Below are 519 nucleotides of genomic sequence, written 5' to 3' on the forward strand. Positions count from 1 at the left end.
CGGCTGCTTGCGTTGTGGCCGAAACGTCGTGAGAATTATTTTATTATGTTTTATTTTTATTATTTCCCTTCTACGTGACTTTACCGAAATAACCAAGAAGATGAATCCCTGCAGTCACGAAAGCTTTAAATCGAAAAATAAAAATAAAGTGAATAAAAAAAGATTGCGAAAGGACGTGACGTCACCAAACCGACTCTTCACACGGTCGCCATATTGGGTGGGGTGGGGGGGACTGGGTGGGGTGGGGGGGACTGGGTGGGGTGGGGGGGACTGGGTGGGGTGGGGGGGACTGGGTGGGGTGGGGGGGACTGGGTGGGGTGGGGGGGACTGGGTGGGGTGGGGGGGACTGGGTGGGGTGGGGGGGACTGGGTGGGGTGGGGGGGACTGGGTGGGGTGGGGGGGACTGGGTGGGGTGGGGGGGACTGGGTGGGGTGGACGAAGTGGGGTGGGGGGGGTTACAGTACCTCCCCCCGCCCCACACCGATGACGCGTCGTGAGTGACGTCACACCGAGTTGTCC

This window comes from Lampetra fluviatilis, chromosome 6 (assembly GCF_964198595.1).
Source record: "Lampetra fluviatilis chromosome 6, kcLamFluv1.1, whole genome shotgun sequence".
In the NCBI taxonomy this organism is placed as follows: domain Eukaryota; kingdom Metazoa; phylum Chordata; class Hyperoartia; order Petromyzontiformes; family Petromyzontidae; genus Lampetra; species Lampetra fluviatilis.